Here is a 19,098-nt window from a genome sequence, read left to right as displayed (position 1 = left end):
TGTTGGTTGCCGATTCATTCTAATGACTGTTTATTTTGCTCTGCAGAAGCTGTGGAGTTTGATTAGGTCCCATTTGTCTATTTTGGCTTTTGTTGTCAATGCTTTTGGTGTTTTGGTCAGGAAGTCCTTGCCTATGCCTATGTCCTGGATGGTTTTGCCTATGTTTTCTTCTAGGGTTTTTATGGTGTTAGGTCTTATGTTTAAGTCTTTAATCCATCTGGAGTTAATTTTAGTGTAAGGTGTCAAGAAGGGGTCCAGTTTCTGCTTTCTGCATATGGCTAGCCAGCTTTCCCAACACCATTTATTAAACAAGGAATCCTTTCCCCACTGCTTGTTTTTGTCGTGTTTGTCAAAGATCAGTTGATTGTAGTTGTGTGGTGTTGCTTCTGAGGCCTCTGTTCTGTTCCATTGGTCTGTCTCTGCTTTGGTACAAGTACCATGCTGTTTTGATTACTGTAGCCTTGTAGTATAATTTGAAGCCAGGCCTTGTAGTATAAAATGATTCCTACAGCTTTATTCTTTTTGCTTGGGATTGTTTTGGCTATGCGGGCTCTCTTTTGGTTCCATATGAAGTTTGATGTGTTTTTTTCCAGTTCTGTGAAGAAGGTCATTGGTAGCTTGATGGGGATAGTGTTGAATCTATAAATTACTTTGGGCAGTATGGCCATTTTCATGATGTTGATTCCTCCCAATCATGAGCATGGAATGTTTTTCCATCTGTTTGTGTCCTCTCTTATTTCATTGAGCAGTTGTTAGTAGTTCTTGAAGAGGTCCTTTATATCCTTTGTTAGTTGTATTCCTAGATATTTTTTTCTCTTTGTAGCAATTGTGAATGGGAGTTCACTTTTGATTTGGCTCTCTGTTTGTCTGTTATTGGTATATAGAAATGCTTGTGATTTCTGCACATTGATTTTTATATCCTGAGACTTTGCTGATGTTCCTTATTTGTTTCAGGAGATTTTGGACTGAGACAATGGGGTCTTGTAAATGTACAATCATGTCATCTTCAGATAGAGACAATTTGGCTTCCTCTTTTCCTAACTGAATATCCTTTTTTTTTTTGCTTTTTCTTGCCTGATTGCTCTGGCTAGAACTTCCAGTATTATATTGAAAGAGAGTGGTGAGAGAGGACATCCTTGTCTTGTGCCAGATTTCAGAGGGAATGTTTCCAGTTTTTGCCCATTCAGTATGGCATTGGTTGTGGGTTTGTTGTAAATAGCTTTTATTATCTTGTGATATGTTCCATCGATACCTAGTTTATTGGGGGTTTTTAGCATAAAGGTCTGTTGAATTTTATTGAAGGCCTTCTCTGCATCAATTGAGATAATCATGTGGTTTTTGTCTTTGGTTCTGTTTATGTGATGGATTATGTTTCTAGACTTGCGTATGTTGAGTCAGCCTTGCAACCCTGGGATGAAGCCTACTTGATCATGATGAATAAGCTTTTTGATTTGCTGTTGCATTCTGTTTACCAGTATTTTATTGAAGATTTTTGCATCTATGTTCATCAAGGCTATTGGCCTGAAGTTTTCTTTTTTTGTTGTGTCTCTGCCTGGTTTTGGTATTAAGATGATGTTGATCTCATAAAATGATTTGGGAAGGATTCCCTCTTTTTCTATTGTTTGGAATAGTTTCAGAAGGAATGGTACCAGCTCCTCTTTGTATGTCTGGTAGAATTTGGCTACAAACCCATCTAGACCAGGGCTTTTTTTAGTTGGTAGGCTATTAATTGCTGCCCCAACTTTACCCCTTGTTATAGGTCTATTCAGGTTTCAACTTCTTCCTGGTTTAGTCTTGGGAGAATGCAAGTGTATAGGAATTTATCCATTTCTTCCAGATTTACTGGTTTGTGTGCATGTAATTGTTTGTAGTAATCGCTGATAGTAGTTTGTATTTCTGTGGAATTGGTGGTGATGTCCCCTTTATCATATTTTATTGTGTGTATTTGATTCTTCTCTCTTTTCTTTTTTATTAGTCTGGTTATTGGTCTATATATTTTCTTGATCTTTTCAAAAAACCAGCTCCTGGATTCACTGATTTTTTTTTTGAAGGATTTTTTGTGTCTCCATCTCCTTCAGTTCGGCTCTGATCTTAGTTATTTCCTGTCTTCTGCTGGGTTTTGAGTTTTTTTTTTTTTTATCTTGCACCTCTAACTCTTTCAATTTTGATGATAGGGTGTCAATTTTAACCCTTTCCTTGCTCCTCATCTGGACATTTATTGTTATGAATTTCCATCTAGACACTGCTTAAATATGTCCCAGAGATTCAGGTATGTTGTGTCTTCATTCTCATTGGTTTCGAAGAACATCTTTATTTCTGCCTTCATTTCATTGTTTATCTAGTCAGTATTCAGGAGTCAGTTGTTCATTTTCCATGAAGTTGTGTGGTTTTGTGTTAGTTTCTTAATCCTGAGTTCTAATTTGATTGCACTGTGGTCTGAGAGACTGTTTGTTATGATTTCTGTTCTTTTGCATTTGCTGAGGAGTGATTTACTTCCAATTATGTGGTCGATTTTAGAGTAAGTTCGATGTGGTGCTGAGTAGAATGTGTATCCTGTGGATTTGGGGTTGGGAGTTCTGTAAATGTCTATTAAGTTCACTTGGTCCAGATCTGCGTTCAAGTCTTGGATTTCCTTGTTGATTTTCTGTCTTGTTGATCTGTCTAATATTGACAGAGGAGTGTTAAAGTCTCCCACTATTATTGTGTGGGAGTCTAAGTCTCTTTGTAGGTCATTAAGGACTTGCTTTATGTATTTGGGTGCTATTGCATTGGGTGCACATATATTTAGAATAGTTAGTACTTCTTGTTGTATTGATCCTTTTACCATTATGTAATGCCCTTCTTTGTCTTTTTTGATTTTTGGTGGTTTAAAGTCTGTTTTATCAGTGACTAGGATTGCCACACCTGCTTTTTTTCCTCTCCGTTTGCTTGATAAATCTTATATCCCTTTATTTTGAGTCTATGTGTGTCTTTGCACATGAGATGGGTCTCCTGAACACAGCAGACTGATGGTTCTTGGGTTTTTATCCAATTTGCCAGTCTGTCTTTTGATTGGGGCACTTAGGCCATTTACATTTAATGTTAATGTTGTTATGTGTGAATTTGATCCTGCATTTTATTACTGGTTGGTTGTTTTGCCGTTTGGTTGGTATAATTTCTTCATTGCATCATTGGTATTTACCATTTGGTTCTTTTTTGCAGTGGCTGGTACTGGTTTTTCCTTTCCATGTTTAGTGCTTCCTTTAGGAGCTCTTGTAGGGCAGGTCTGGTAGTGACAAAATCTCTCAGCAATTGCTTGTCTGTAAAGTATTTTATTTCTTCATCACTTATGAAGGTTAGTTCAGCTGGATATGAAATTCTGGGTTGAAAATTCTTTTTTTAAATGATATTGTATATTGGCCCACACTCTCTTCTGGCTTGTAGGGTTTCTGCCAAGAGATCCACTGTGAGTCTGATGTGCTTCCCTTTGTGGGTCACCCAACCTTTCTCTCTGGCTGCCCTTAGTATTTTTTCCTTCATTTCAACCCTTGTGAATCTGACAATTATGTGCCTTGGGGTTGCTCTTCTAGAGGAGTATCATTGCGACATTCTCTCTATTTCCTGTATTTGAATGTTTGCCTGCCTTGCTGGGTTAGAGAAGTTCTCCTGGATAATATCCTGAAGAGTGTTTTCCAGCTTGGATTCATTCTTCCCATCATCTTCCAGTACACTGATCAAGTGTAGATTAGGTCTTTTCATATAATCCCATATTTCTTGAAGGTTTTGTTCATTTCTTTTCACTCTTTATTCTCTTTCTTGCCTTCTTGTTTTATTTCATTGAGCTGATATTCAGTCTCTGATACCCTTTCTTCTGCTTGGTTGATTCGGCTATTGAAATATGCGTATGCTTCTCGAAGTTCTTGTGCTGTGTTTTTCAGCCTCATCAAGTTGTTTTTTTTTCTTCTCTAAGCTGCTAGCATTTCTTCTAACCTTTTTTTCAAGGTTTTTAGTTTCTTTGCTTTGGGATAAAACATACTCCTTTAACTCAGAGAAGTTTGTTATCACCCACCTTTTGAGGCCTGCGTCTGTCAGTTTGTCAAATTCGTTCTCTGTCCGGCTTTGTTCCCTTGCTGGTGAGGACTTGTTACCTCGTAGTGGGTGAAAGCCATTCTGGTTTCTGATGGTTTCATTCTTCTTGCTCTGGTTTCTTTGCATCTTCTTGGATTTGTATAGTTTTGACCTCAGGTAGCTGCTTGGGAAGGTGGCCTTTCCTTTGTCTGCCTGCAGAGTCGCTGCTGGGCTGCCACAGATTCAGTGGAGCTGCTGCATCTTTTATTTACTCAGGAAAATTAGGCCAGCTTTTGCAATGGCAGCTGCCTTTCCCCCTGCAAAGCTCGATCATTCCCGGTCGCTCTCTAACTGATGTTCTGGGTGCAAAACTCTGTAGTGAGAGTTTTTTAGCCTGCTTGGCTTTGTGCGGCGTGGGGGTGGGGGGAACCCGTCTTGCCGTATGGGCTGTTTCCCTGTTTTCAGTTCCTCTTCTTTCTAGGGGGGCATGTGGCTCCATCCAGCTGGCTTTCTGGCTTTCACATCAGCCTGTGCTTCCGTCTAGATCTAGGCTAACAGCCCTGGCACCAGCTGAAGTTGCTGTTCTGCCCCGTTCAGGCAGCTTGCTGAGGCTTTTCAGCCCTGTGAAGATCTCCTGTTCTGTGGGTTGTAGAGGGCTTGGGTGGAGCCCTGTATCCAAACCGAAGTCCCAGAGGGGGAGATCCCCCAGTCGCCCAGTCAGTTGCACTCACCTCCTGGGTAGGCAATACTCTGCCTTGCCTCAGCTTGCCCTATTTGGTTTATACCCACTGTCCAACCAGACCGACAAAACGAACCTGGTACCTCATTTGGAATTGTGGAGACCACTTGGCTTCTGCATCACTTGCTGGGAGCTGCCTTCTGGAGCTGCCTCTGATTCGGCAATCTTGGGATCCCCCCCTTATAATGAACTTTCATTACATCTTCAACTATAGCCATCCTGTCTTTTGTCATCCACAGATAGTTATTTTGCTCTCATGCTTTCCTAAGAGTCCTTACAGGTACAGAACGCTTGTCTTTATGTGAAGAAAACTCTCTCAGAAACCCATGGAAAAGGACTATATTAGATATTTTGGAGTTCTGATGGCATTGCCTAAGTAATTTTGAGATTATACCAATAATCAAGTTTTCCAAAACTCTAAGAAAAAAGCTGAAGAGCTCATAAAATTGCCATTTTAGTCAGTTTGGGCTGTTATAACAAATTACCATAGACTTGGGTGGGCATGGTGGTTCATGGCTGTAATCCCAGCAGTTTGGGAGGCCTAGGTGGGTGGATCACCTCAGCTCAGGAGTTTGAGACCAGCCTGACCAACATAGAGAAACCCTGTCTCTACTAAAAATAAAAAAAAAAATTAGCCAGGCCTGATGGCGAGCACCTGTTGTCCCAGCTACTAAGAAGGCTAAGGTAGGAAAATTGCTTGAACCCAGGAGGTGGAGGTTGTGCCACCACTCCAGCCTGGGTGACAGAACAAGACTCTGTCTCAAAAAAAAAAAATTACCGTAGACTTGATGTCTTACACTATATAAACATTTATTTCTCACAGTTCTGGATGCTGGGAAGTCCACGACAAAGGTGCTGGCCGACTCAGTATCTGGTTAGGGCAGTCTTCCTGGTTTGCAAATGTTCATTTTCTTGTTATAGCCTCACATTGCAGAGAGAGTTTTCCCACAGCTCTCCAACCCCTTGCAGGAGAGGGAGCATGCAAGCAGACCTGTGCAGGAAACAGAGCAAATGAAAGCTGGGACTGGCTGGTTGACCCTCTCTGGAGGAAAGAGGCTTTGTGCTGGCCCACGACAGCTCCCAAGCTTGTGACAATGCTCTTTTAGCTCTGGGGTCCAGGAGGGGTTGTCTGCGACCCTTGGAGTCCCACAGGGTGGTGTTACAATCAGTGCTGTTTTAGTGTTTGCCATCCATGGAGGGCTAAGTGATAACTAGCTCAGTGGAGGGTCAGGTTGACAGCCTTTTACACCCTGCCCTCTTAGTGCCTGAGTTCTTGCCCAGCATTCAGGAAGAATCAGGTCACATAAATAAACTGAAGAGTGGTGAATGTGAAGGACTTTACTGAGCAGTGGAAGTGGCTCCAGAGGGACAGGGAGCCTGAAAGTGGGTGTAGTGGGAAGATAATCTTCCCTTGGGGTCCTGCCATCTCCTGCTGAACTCCTCTCTGTAGTCTCTGATGTGAAGCTGCTGCTTCTCCTCCTGATGTCCAGATACTTATCTCTTCTGTGTGTATGTATGGTTTGAGTCTGAGGTTTCGGACTCCTATGGATGCTGAATAGGGAGTGTGGCTGGCCAAAAGGCAACATTTGGCTAGGAAAACAGAACTAGTTCTCACTTTGGGCAGTGGGTCCAGGCTTGAGGATGGAGCCCTCACCAGGGATCCTGCCCTCTTCTACCCAGCATTTCCCTGCATCCCATCCGTATCATAATTGCACAGTTTTAAGGAACTATGGTTAACTTTATTAAGTCTGCCTACAAAGCACTCTCAAAAAAACTAGCCTCATACCTGGCTTACAGGTTTCCTAACCTGGTACCTGATTTACAGGTTTCTTAGCTTTACAGGTGAGTAAGAAAGTTCACTTCCTGGCAGGCCCAAGAACCTTAGAGTATCCACTCAAGAAGATTGAGATTCACTCAAATTTATAGATACTACAGATGAAGACTGGTGATAACTTCGTGGCTTGGCTTCATAGTCTCAAGAAAATTTTAAAAGTCCAGCTTGAGATTTTTTAAAATAAAAATTTTCATAAAGCATGTCTAAATAGGCCTATATGGTCAATGACTATTCTTGTTTAACTTATCTAAATAATCAGGCCAAATTTAATGAGAAAAATATATTTTAGAAAAATATTACTTTGATTATCTTTCATCAAAAAGGAGGTTAATGCCCTTGTGATTATCAGATTATAATTCTACTTACTGCCTTTAAGGTTTTATTATCTACCCATAAATTGAACTGATCCATCCATTTTACACATTTTTTTCAGGCCTAACCAAATTTTCAATTTTTCTAGTTTCCTTCAATATCTAGTTATAACTCTCCAAATTGATATTTCCAATTTTCCTCTCTCCCTCCTGACTTGGCATCACTGAGAACTAAAACTTGACTTCCCAGATCATTATAAGGACTCAGTTTGCGTCGTATCTACCCTTTCCCCAGGATCTGAGAAAGCCCTCCACACTGAAGCCAGGCGATGTGGTATAAACTTCAAAGAATTCATCACTACAACAAACCATGTATGAGCAACATTTGTTCCAGGAGCTGCTACTCCATGGGCCACTAAAAAATGTCACAGGAACTCCCACATCTTCCAAACTCTGCTCCAGAAAATAGCTATAACCGTGACACTGATACCTATGTCATTATCACAAACATTCAAACTGTAAACTGGGAACTCCATTGGGTAGCCCCTGCTGTCTTCACTCTACCATCTAAAAACACTGAGATCTCAATGTCTAGAAATCATCTCAACTTACTGTCTCCTGGACTAGAAACCTGGGTTTATAGTCTGCTCCAAGCATTAAACTTTGTTTTTGTTTCCATAAAGATAGCCCTCATTAAAGGCCTGATTGCTTATACCATCCAGCAAATATCCTCTACTACTATGTCTCAACAGGTAATTCAGGTGTTCTTTAATAAACAAAAGGCAATTCTTTCTTTTATCCTCAAACAATCTTTATGATGAATTTACTGTATATCCTGTTAGTTCATTTTACTACATTTATATGCAGCCTAAAACCTTAGTCCTTATTTTTTTAAACAATATATGTATTATACAACACATATCTTTTTGCTACCATTTATTTTACTTATATCCATTTTGTAGATCTACCTCCATGCTGATACATATACATCAATTTCATTCATGGAACTACTTTAAATATATATCATTTTCTTTTTTTGAGGCGGAGTTTTACTCTTGTCCAGGCTGGAGTGCAGTGGCATGATCTTAGCTCACTGAAACCTCTGCCTCCTGGGTTCAAGCAATTCTCCTGCCTCAGCCTCCCGAGTAGCTGGTATTACATGCATGCACGACCATGCCTGGCTAAAATTTTCTATTTTTAATAGAGATGGGGTTTCACCATGTTGGCCAGGGTGGTCTCGAACTCCTGACCTCAGGTGATCCATCTGCCTTGGCCTCCTAAAGTGCTGGGAATACAGGCGTGAGCCACCGCGCCTGGCATATATCATATTTTATTTGTCCACTAATGAGAAATCTTCTTTATTAAATAATTATTAACTGTTAGTAATTAGAGAAATGTTATCAAACGATAGGTACTTATGTTTTACTGAAAAGACAGTCCAATCCCTTTTTAAATACATCTTACCAGCATATCTTTCTGACAGCCATTTGAAGATTGCTAAAATATTTTGATGAAGTCTACTCTCCTCTCCCTACTGAGTATCATCAGGTCTATGTGAATGTCAGAAGGCTTCAATTCCCCTGAAAACCCAAGTAAATTCTTGGAGGGCTTTTTAAGGAAGTGCTCATATACTGAAGGAAGTCTATGATTTTGATATACTAAGGAACTGAGGTATATAGTGTTTGCCCAGTCTCTGGATCGTAAATATGTCCTTCCTTCATTCCTGCAGTGCAGTTTTTAGTAAATAACCAAGTTTTATTTAAAATTGTAAATCTATGGTCCTCTTTGTCTTAACACCGTTCTTTGATCAACCATTACATTTTCTTAATGCCTTGTTATAACAGTGATTAATTGAGCATATTTTTATGTCTCTTTGTGCAGAGTTTCAGAGTGAGGAACTGTGTGAAAATTTCTATAGGATAAAAACTGAGAAGTTGAATTCTTGGGTCATATGGTTTGAGTATTTTCAGTTTCTCTAGATACTGCCAACTTGCTCTGCTAGGGGCTATTATAATTTTTCTACTTCCTGTGTATAAGGGTTTCCTTTTCTCACCATTTTTGCCAACAGTTGGTATTGTCAAGCACTTAGTCTGTTTGGTGAAACTGGTATGGTCTTGCTGTTTTTATTCAGTTGATTTATTTGTAACATTGTTCTCTATTCTGCACCACTCATCTATTTGGTTAGTCTTGTGTAAATGACACACTATTTTTATTACTATAGTTTTATAACAAATTTCAATATCAGTATAAGCCTGTGCTCTCTCATGCAATACTGCATAATATCACTGCCTCAATATCCTACTTTTTACTTTTACTTAGCTCATTCGAGTATCTTACCGTTTTTAATTCTTGTAAGCTTTTGGAAGTCAAGAAATATTTATTAGACATCATCTGTATACTGTAAATAGGCTGAATACTGTTGCATCTTTCTTAGTACTTAAAAGTACTTAGTACTTGTGATACATTCAGCAGGTTAATGCATGAATAATGTAGAAGATCTCTGTCAGTGTGAGTGAATGAAGACCTCATTAGGCTGTGGAACCTGCAGGGTCCCTTCCTAGCTTTATTGGAGTTCCTGGAAGGAGTACTGTTAAAGCTGGTTCCTTAGATCCTACTTTAGTTTCTGGAACATAATTCCAATGAGTCTTCTCTGCCTCAGAGTTGAGAGAATATTATTTATGGACTAGGGCAGAAAGGAGCAATCTCTAAGTAATGCGTAGTATTGGGTATTTGCTCATTGCATGTTGTCTGATGTACACAATTGAAAGTGACAAATAATTAGAAACCTAGAATGACCTAGATACAAAAAAGAACAACATGACAATTATCATAACATTATTATTTTATACTCATTTTATACTTACTTTGCCCTTTTTTATTAGGAGATTTATTCTTTTAGCATTGTCTATTGTTCTTTTTTTTTTTCTGCTGAAATGATTGGCTCAAGGATAAACAAATGACCCAGTAATTCGATTTTAATAAAATAAGGAAGGATCTGCCTGTGATTCCTGACCCTCACAGTTTCTCCAATGCAAATCTCTCTTGGGAAGGTATAGCACATTTTCAGTAGCTAACTTAAATAATGTTAAGTATCCCTGAATTTGACACAATGGCTTTCTGCATCTTCTTATTAATCAGGACAGCCATATGGCACCACCAAGACTTTCAGAATACTGTAGAGACTCCATGGGTTAAACCTTGGTAATTCTGTAAGTTTAAATCTCTGTGCTATATTTTCCTCAAGTCTGTTTTTGGGGGAGAAGGCATTACTGGATAGATTTATTTCTTAACTTTAGTATCTATTTTTGGAGAGCTGGATGCACTATGTTCTAAACTGATAAAATAGTTCTAGTTTAAAGAATTTTCTAGTTGTAAGAACTTTTATTAAAAATAAAGCAAGGCAGATAGTGCAATAAAATTTTTGTTTCAGCCCTAGTAGTTGTTTCTTGGGAAATGGGGAATTTTGTATCATTGAGCAAAAATATCAAGGAGGTACTCAAAACTAATGAGGTGGAGTCCCTAGTAGTGGAAGAATGGGTTTTACCCAGAAAATGGAAAAACAAAGAAATGATCCGAGAAAGACTTTGAGGTAATTTTTTTTTTCTGGATTTTTGAACCACAGTATGAGGGGGTTAAACCACAATTTTCAGAGCTAGCCCTGAAATCCCTGTCTAAGATGGATTTATAGAAGGATCCCTCTTTTTCTGAGTAACAAAATCGCATGTATGATGCAACTTGGGGATCATTGTAAACAAATGCTACAAAAAGATTTTCCAGAAAAATACAGTGAAAAAACAGCAACAAGTCATCCTCAGAAATATTACCTACAGCATAGAGCAATGAAGAAAGGTAACTGCATTCTTCTCACTGCATTTTTATATCCAAAGAGCAGTGAGAAGTTTGAATCACCACTTTGCCTTAAATCATTCCCACTTATTTATCGTTGTTGAGAAATAAATAATTTTGTATTCTTATTATGTTCTGGTCAAAAACATTTTAAAAATGAAGAAACAAAAAAGGACAAATATCCTCCTGTACCAAGATTTATTCTTACATAAATAACCTTAATTGCACTAGTAATTTAAGAGTCTCAGTTCAATAATAATTACCTGAATAATTGTGTTAGATTGCTAAACAATTTAAATGTGTTTCTATACATAAATTTTACAAAGTATGCAAACACTATAATATAATTATAAGTTTAGGTTTTAAGAGGCTTATAAATGTAATTTGTTTTCCAGTATCAACATTTCAACAGAACACACTTTGCAACACAAGCCAAGGATCATTTGTGTATAATACCTCATCATCCCTAAAAGGTTTTTATTCTGAGCTCGCTGATGTATGAAATATATTGTTTTGTGGAGGAAAAACCAGAAAACTTCTCTTAACAAATATGTTATTCTATGTTTTAATTTTGATTAGCACTTTAGATTCTATAGCACACTTTAGCATACATCATTTTCATAGAATCCTTTCACTGATTTGATAGGGTTTATTTAATATTTTATACAGAAGAGAAGATTGAGAATCAGATAGCTGTGTGAGTTTCCCCAAGGTCACATGACTAGATAGTGGAGGATTCCAGGAGGACAAAAGCCACATGTTTTGGCTCCTGGTTTTTCCATACTGCAAGGGGGAGTGGGGGGTGTTTTGAAGAATCCCTATACATTAATTCAGCAGTAAAAGACATCTCTTTGAAACCTTTTTAGCATTTTCTACCTTTCTTTGGGGTATTAAAGATTCGGGGGCTGGGCACAGTGGCTCACACCTGTAATCCCAGCAATTTGGGAGGCCGAGGGGGATGGATCACATGAGGTCAGGAGTTTGAAACCAGCCTGATCAACATGGTGAAGCCCTGTCTCTACTAAAAATACAAAAACTAGCTGGGCATGGTGGTGATCACCTATAATCTCAGCTACTTGGGAGGCTGAGGCAGGAGAATAGTTTGAACCTGGAAGGTGGAAGTTGCAGTGAGCTGGATTGCACCATTGCACTCCAGTCTGGACAACAGAGTGAGACTCTGTCTCAAAAAAAAAAAAAAAAAAAAAAAGATTCAGAGCATAGAGGGTAGAAAGAGTTTTAAAAGGACTTAATTGATTTTAAGAAATGCAGATTGTGATGAAGAAAACTACTTATAATGGAAACAACTAACATTTTTATCTCTTTAGTTCAACAAGTGAAATGAAGACTTGGATTATTTTGCTAAATAATATGCCTAAAACTCAGCTGCAGGGAATATAGCAGAGATTTAAGGAGAAATACATTTCAAATCTCAAAATTATGTATCGTATTTGTCACTGTAAAAAACTAAAAATACTCAAAAAACCTCTTTGTTTCTAACACTAAAATCATTATTATTAATAAACACTGTGCGTACTTTTGTGTTTTTTGTCTTCTTTCATAAAAATGAAACCCCCCCAAAATTTATTATTATCCCTTTGAATAAACTCTACTCCTGTCTCTTTCTCTACCTCCTCTTAAAGGTCAGTAACTCTTAAATTTGCCCTTTGGAAGTTACTTTGCAAATCCTGTAGGCATGCTTTATTGTTATTTTATTATTTTTCTTTTGTCTCCTCTCACCGTGTATTTTTAAATATCCTGTCTTCAAGCTCATTAATCCTTTCTTCTGCTTGATCAATTCTGCTATTAAAAGACTCTGATGCATTCTTTGGTATGTCAGCTGCATTTTTCAGCTCTAGAATTTCTACTTGATTCTATTTAATGGTTTCAGTCTCTTTGTTTAATATATCTGATAGAATTCTGAATTTTTTCTCTTTGTTGTCTTGAATTTCTTTGAGTTTCCTCAGCACAGCTATTTTGAATTTTCTGTCTGAAAATTTTCTGTCTCTGTTTCTCCAGGATTGGTCCCTGATGCCTTATTTAGTTTATTTGGTGAAGTCATGTTTTCCCATGTGGTGTTGGTGCTAGTAGATGTTGTTTGGTGTCTGGCCATTGGAGAGTTAGGTATTTACTGTAGTTTTCACTGTCTGGGCTTATTGTAGCTGTTCTTCTTGGGAAGGCTTTCCAGATATTTGAAAGGATGTTGGTATTGTGATCTACACTGTGTGTGCTTTAGGGGGCACCCCAAGCCTAGTAATGCTGTCGTTCTTGCAGACTCATAGAGGTACCTCCTTGATGGTCTTGAACAACATCTGGGAAAATTCTCTGGATTACCAGGCAGAAATTCTTGTTCTGTTTCTTTACTTTCTTCCAAAGAGAGTCTCTCTATCTCTCTTTCTGTTCTGAGCCACCTAGAGCTGGGGATGGAGTGACACAAGCATCCCTCGGGCCACCACCACTATGACTGTGCTGGATCAGACCTGAAGCCATCACAGCATTGAGTCTTGCCCAAGTCCTGCTGTAACCGCTGCCTGGATACTTGCCTATATACTCTCAAGGCCCTGGGGCTCTACAATTAGCAGGTGGCAAAGCCAGCCAGGCCTCTGTCTTTCCCTTTAAGATGGCAAGTTCTTCCAGTCGCTTCGTGCCTCCAGAAGTCAGTGGGTTCAGCAGTCAGGGACTAGAGCCAACAATCTTAGATGTCTACCAGGTGTTCTATTGTACAGTGGCTGGGCTCACACAAGACACAGTCCTTCCCACTCTTCCTCCTCCCCTCCAAAGGCAGAGGTGCCTCATCCCATAGCCACTGCCATCACAGGCCACAGGGTGTACTGCCAGACTACCTGTGATGTTTACTGAAGGCCCAAGGGCTCTTAAGTCAGCTCATGGTGTATGCTGCCTGGCCTGGGACTCACCCTTCAGGGCAGTGGTCTCCCTTCTGGCCCAGGGAAGGTCCAGAAATGCCATCCCTGAGTCAACTCTTGGAATCAGGGACCCTAAGAGCCTACTTGGTACTGTATCACCATGTGTCTGAGCTGGTACCTAAGGTGCAAGAAAAAGTCCCATTTGCTTTTCCTTCTGCTTTTCTCAAGCAAAAGAGTTTTATCCCATAGCCACCACAGTTGGTAATGTGCTGAATCTCACCAGAAGCCCGTAAGTCTCAGAGGCCCAAAACAGAAGTTTTGATTGTTCTCATTTTCTAAGATTATTAATCTCGTACTTGCTGAGGATGTCCTAGTATTATTCATGAGAAAACCTTTTTTATCTTCTCTAAGTACATTTAGTTCATCTCTCCAGTAGCAAAACTGACAGCTGCAGATACAAAGATAATCTGAGTTATTACAAAATCTGAGATACCCTACTTAATTCTATTAATGCAGTAAGCCAAAATGATGCAGGTAGAATCTAAGAAAGATAGTAATGAAGACTCATAGTATTTTTTTCTAATCCTCATTTTACAGGCCAGGAAATTGAGGCCCAGGAAATTAAATAATTCGTCTTTGGTTACCCAGTTTTAAGTGATTAAATTGGGGCTAGCATTCAGCTCATCTTACCTCGGCTATCTTTTTAAAAAAAATTACATTGTTTCTCTACTATAAATATTTTCAATTTTTGCATTCTAATATATATTTTGTTCTTAACTGATGTTTTTATAGGCTTTGTCTTTTTAGAGATTAGTCATGGAAGTTTTGTTAGAAGACAGAAGCTTTAAATTAGGTGTCATATTCTTTATAGTGTAGGTGCCCCAAAATATTTGTTTTGTTAAAGAATACATTTTTGTACAAATACTCCGTGTCGGTCCTACTGCTAATAGCTAACAACCCTAATTGGGAGCAGAGTAATAGCAGAGTTGATTGCCCTCACAGCATCCTCCTCTTATCTTCATTAGAGCCCTTAATCAAGTCATGGTGCTGTTTTCACTTTCCCTTTTCCCATATTGAATTATGGGCCTGTGTGCCCTTTAAGAGAACCTCTTCTGTCTTAGAAATCACAGTAAAATCTTTGCGTTTCCAGCAGTTAGAATCTGACACTGAGTAGGTACTCAACATGTGGTTGTTGAAGAAAGGAAAGAAGAAAGGAAGGGGAGGGTGGAGATATATATATATTTGTTGTCTTAATGAAGAATTGATACCTAGGTTGTAGGCAAAGCCTGTGAAGCAATCACCCTGAGCAATTTTCTTAATCTCAGACCTAGTTTCTTCATTTATACAATAGGGATAAAAATGCTTGTATTACATCACTGAGTCGTGATAATATAACAATATGAAAGAAAGCACTTTGAAAAGCAAATGATGAAAACTTCTTTTATCAATGAAAATTTTATCATTTAGCAAACAATGAAAACTTTTATATCAAACAATAAAAACTTTTATCAAAGGAATTAAAAGTGTTTCTTTCCTGAAGAGACCTCTTGAAATGTCAGTATAAACTCCCTGGGACTTCCTAAAGATTTTCTTAATGATTAAACTGACAATAAAATTGGAATGGGATGATGTGTTTACTGCAAGGGGGGGGCCTCATGCCACCCAGTCAAATGATGGATTTTGTTTTTAAAATCCATTTCTGTTCTGGTTGCATATAAAATATTAGGAATCTTTGTTCCTAATGCTTTCTTTTTGGGAAGTAAATTCCTGAATTATCTCAAAATATTTTTTATGGTTGTATTTTTGATTATAGAAAGAAAATTTGAACTGTAAAAAGCTTAGAAATCATAGAAGAGGTTAAATCCAATGCATCTGTAATTTCCCGAAAACCAGTTAATATTTTATCATATTTTTGCATTATGTATATAAGCACGTATGTGTATCTATGTGTGCATTTACACAATTCAGGCCATACTTTTTATGTAGAAATTTGGAAAATAGAAAAAGGATGAAAGAAAGATAATTTATTTACTTAAAAAATTTTCAACTTTTATTTTAGATACAGAGGTACATGTGAATATTTATTACATGGGATGTTGTGTGGTGTCGAGGTTTGGAGTACGAATCCTTTCACCCTGGTAGTGAGCATAGTATCTGATAGGTATTTTTTAAACCCGCCTTCTAGTAGTCCACAGTGTCTGTTGTTCCCACATCTATGTCCATGTGTGCCTAATGCTTAGCTTTCACTTGTAAGCGAGAACATGTAGCATTTGATTTTCTGTTCTTGCACTAATTTGTTTAGGATTATGTCCTCTAGCTCTGTTCATGTTGCTGCAAAGCACATGATTTCATTCTTTTTTATGGCTGTGTAGTATTCCATGATTTATATGTAGCATATTTTCTTTATCCAATTCACCATTGAGTGCCAGGTTGATTCAATATCTTTGCTATTGTGAATAACACAGCGATGAATATAGAAGTGCATGTGTCTTTTGGCAGAATTATTTATATTCCTTTGGGTATATACCCAGTAATGGGATTGCTGGGTTGAATGGTAGCTCTGTTTTAAGTTCTTTTTTTTTTTTTTTTGAGACGGAGTCTTAGGCTTGTTGCCCAGGCTGGAGTGCAGTGGCACGATCTTCCCTCACTGCAACCTCTGCCTCCCAGGTCAAGTGATTTCTCCTGCCTCAGCCTCCTGAGTAGCTGAGATTACATGCATGCACCACCATGCCCAGTTAATTTTAATTTTAATTTTTTTTAGTAGAGATGGGGTTTCACCATGTTGGCAAGGCTGGTCTTGAACTCATGACCTCAAATGATCCACCTGCCTCGACCTCTCAAAGTGTTGGGATTATAGGCGTGAGCTACTTCATCCTGGCTGTTTTAAGTTCTTTGAGAAATCTCTAGATTGCTTTCCATAGTGGCTGGACTAATTTACATTCCTACCAACAGTTTATAAGCATTCCCTTTTCCTTGCATCCTTGCCAACATCTGCTGTTTTCTGACCTTTTGATAGTAGCAATTCTGACTGGTGTGAAATTGTATCTTATTATGGTTTTGACTAGCATTTCTCCGATGATTAGCTGTGCTGAGCATTTTTTTCACGTTTGTTGGCCACTGTATGTCTTTTTTTGAGAAGTGTATGTTCATGTTCTTTGCCCTTTTTTTTTTTTTTTTAAATGGGGTCATTTGTTTTTTGCTTGTTGATGTGCTTAAGTTCTCCATAGTTCTTATACGCCCAAAGATTTTTGTGACTATCTTCTCCAATTCTGTAGTCTGTCTTTTTGCTCTATTTCTTTTGCTGTGCAGCAGCTCTTTAGTCTAATTAAGTCTCACTTCTCTATTTTTGTTTTTGTTGCAGTTGGTTTTCGTGACTTAGCCAGAAATTCCTTGCCAAGGCTGATGTCGAGAAGAGTATTTCCTAGATTGTCTTCAAGAATTTTTATAGTTTGAAGTATTGCATTTAAATAATTCTACTAAAAACTTTAAAAATTTTAGATTTAGGAGGTACATGTGCAGGTTTGTTACATGAATACATTACATGATGCTGGGGTTTGGGCTCCTATTGAACCCCTCATTCAAATAGTGAACATAGTATCCAATATGTAATTGTTCAGTTCTTGCCTCAACCCTCTCTTCTTTTGAAGTCCCCAGTGCCTATTGTTTCCATTTTTGTGTCCATATGTACCCATTTTTTAGTTCCCACTTATAAGAGAACTGCAGTATTTGATTTCATTTTCTGTTTCTGCATTAGTTCACTTAGGATAATGGCCTCCAGCTGTATTCATGTTGCTGCAAAGGACATGACTTCATTCTTTTTATGACTGTTTAGTATTCTATGGTGTATATGTCCCATATTGAAAGAAAATAATTCTTAATCCCTCCTACCAAAGGTTTTTAATCTTTCCTATTAAAGTTCTTTCAGGCTTCTTCTTATTGATACACATAAAGTAGAGGAAGTATTTAGAATCCTTGATGGAATATTCAGTATTTTTAACCCTACTCTGAATTCACATTTCCAGAAGGAAAAGTTTGAATACCTTCATCTTAGATTAGCAAGAGAAGGGGATAATAGTCTCAGCAAAAGGAATAGAACTGTAAGTCCTGAAAAGAAAAAAAAATGTGATTTTATCTGACAAAGGAAAGGATAGTGTAGTGGACAATCATGTACAATAGACGCTCCCTTCAGTACCTAGGTATAGATATATTTTAAATGGTATTCTAGTATACCACATTTTGTTTCTCTTTGTTTTCTTTTTATTAATTTTTCTATTGTGGCCATATATAATAATATAAAATTTACCATTTTTTACATTTTAGAGCCATTAATACATTCACATTGTTGAGTAACCCTCACCGCTATTCATCTGCAGAACTTTTAAATCATCCATACTTAAATTCTATACTCATTAAATAAAAATGCCCTCTTTGCCCCTATTTTATGAATTTGACTATTCTAGGTATCTCTTAGGAGTGAAACCATGCAATATTTACTTTGTGTCTGTCTCATTTCACTTCATTTAATGTCTTCAAGGTTCATCCTTGTTGCATGTATCTAAATTTCAACTTTTTTTTTTTTTTTTAAGAGTCAGGGTCTCACTGTGTTGCCCAGGCTGGTCTTCAACTCCTGGGCTCGAGCAATCCTCCTGCCTTGGCCTCCCAAAGTGCTAGGATTACAGGTGTGAGAGCTGCCATGCCTGGCCTAAATATCACTTTTTATCTTTTCTATAGTAAGATGATAGTGTGTGTGTGTGTATTTTATATATATATACACACACAGACACACATACATAGAGTATTGCATACCATATTTTGTTTATTTATCTGGGACAATATTGGATGTTTTCGCCCTTTGCTTATTGTGAATAATAGTGCTATGAACATCGCTGCACAAAGATCTGTTTGAGTCCCTGCTTCCAGTTTCATTGTATATATATCTAGAAGCAGAATTATTGGATCGTATCACAATTTTGTGTTTAATTTTTGGGAAAACATCATTTTCTGCAGCATCTGCATCATTTTACATTTCTAACAGCAATGCATAAAAATTCCAATTTCTCCACATCTTTGTTAACACTTGTTGTTTTCTGTTTTTTGATAATAGCCATCATAATGAGTGTAAGGTGGTATACCACATTTGTTTTGTATTTTATTCACTTTTTAATATGTCAAACTTTATAATTACACATTATTTAACTTTTCTAAGCAAGTTTTCATTTGTGGCGTAGTATTTTATCATATAGATACAAATAATGTGTTTAATCATTTATTTGCTGATATGTATATTATACATATTCTAGATTCTTTCTATTCTGACTTTTTTCCAGCCTTAAATCTGATTTTGTAAGAAAGCCTAGTGTTCTGTCCTTTTGTGTTCCAAAGAATGAGTAGTACATGTGTGTGGGTATGTCTGTGAGTGTATGTCTGTATGGTTAGCAGGTGTGGGGTGGGTGGTGGTGA

General features: G+C 37.9%; 1 long non-coding RNA gene across 1 annotated transcript; it reads right to left on the bottom strand.

Moving 5' to 3' along the window:
* Nucleotides 1-257: 257 nt before the first annotated feature.
* LOC116565342 lies at nucleotides 258-17,227 on the bottom strand. Its single transcript, XR_004275396.1, has 3 exons — nucleotides 17,123-17,227; nucleotides 6,562-6,565; nucleotides 258-268 (listed from the first exon to the last, which is right to left on the bottom strand). It is a non-coding gene; the product is annotated as an uncharacterized LOC116565342 (long non-coding RNA).
* Nucleotides 17,228-19,098: the final 1,871 nt, after the last annotated feature.

Source organism: Sapajus apella, unplaced genomic scaffold (assembly GCF_009761245.1).
Source record: "Sapajus apella isolate SASKATOON/1434 unplaced genomic scaffold, GSC_monkey_1.0 scaffold40, whole genome shotgun sequence".
NCBI lineage: Eukaryota > Metazoa > Chordata > Mammalia > Primates > Cebidae > Sapajus > Sapajus apella.
This window is presented reverse-complemented; position numbering and strand designations above follow the sequence as displayed.